The sequence below is a fragment of the Monopterus albus genome, unplaced genomic scaffold (genome assembly GCF_001952655.1).
Source record: "Monopterus albus unplaced genomic scaffold, M_albus_1.0 scaffold199.1, whole genome shotgun sequence".
Classification (NCBI taxonomy): domain Eukaryota; kingdom Metazoa; phylum Chordata; class Actinopteri; order Synbranchiformes; family Synbranchidae; genus Monopterus; species Monopterus albus.
Window position 1 is genome coordinate 12,427 of NW_018128079.1, and position 332 is coordinate 12,758.

A 332-nucleotide genomic window follows, 5' to 3' on the forward strand; every position below is an offset into this window, starting at 1 on the left:
TGGGTTTCTTAAACTGAACATTTATTTTTACATCTATGCAAATGCATATGTAATATTTGTAACTTGAATAAGTAATAAATACAGAAACAGTGATTTAACAATATGATAAGGAGTAGTTTAATTGATTTTACATTACATTACATTTAGTTACATTTATACTGTTAATCTGGCCCTTTGAGGGCAACCATTATACTATAATTTTTCAAAAAGAAGTAGTAAACTAGAAAATTATTCAAATGTAAATATCTGCTGTTGGGAGAAGCTGGGTTTATTTCTTCCACTTCTGTGGTTTCCTCAACCCCAGAAAGTGGCGAAATCTTTTCCACCGAGAC

The 332-nt window shown here is 30.4% G+C and overlaps 1 protein-coding gene across 4 annotated transcripts in view; it reads left to right on the plus strand.

The window, feature by feature from the left end:
• asl (argininosuccinate lyase) overlaps positions 1-332 on the plus strand; it is an 11,933-nt gene that overhangs the window by 7,912 nt on the left and 3,689 nt on the right. The window lies entirely within an intron of this gene.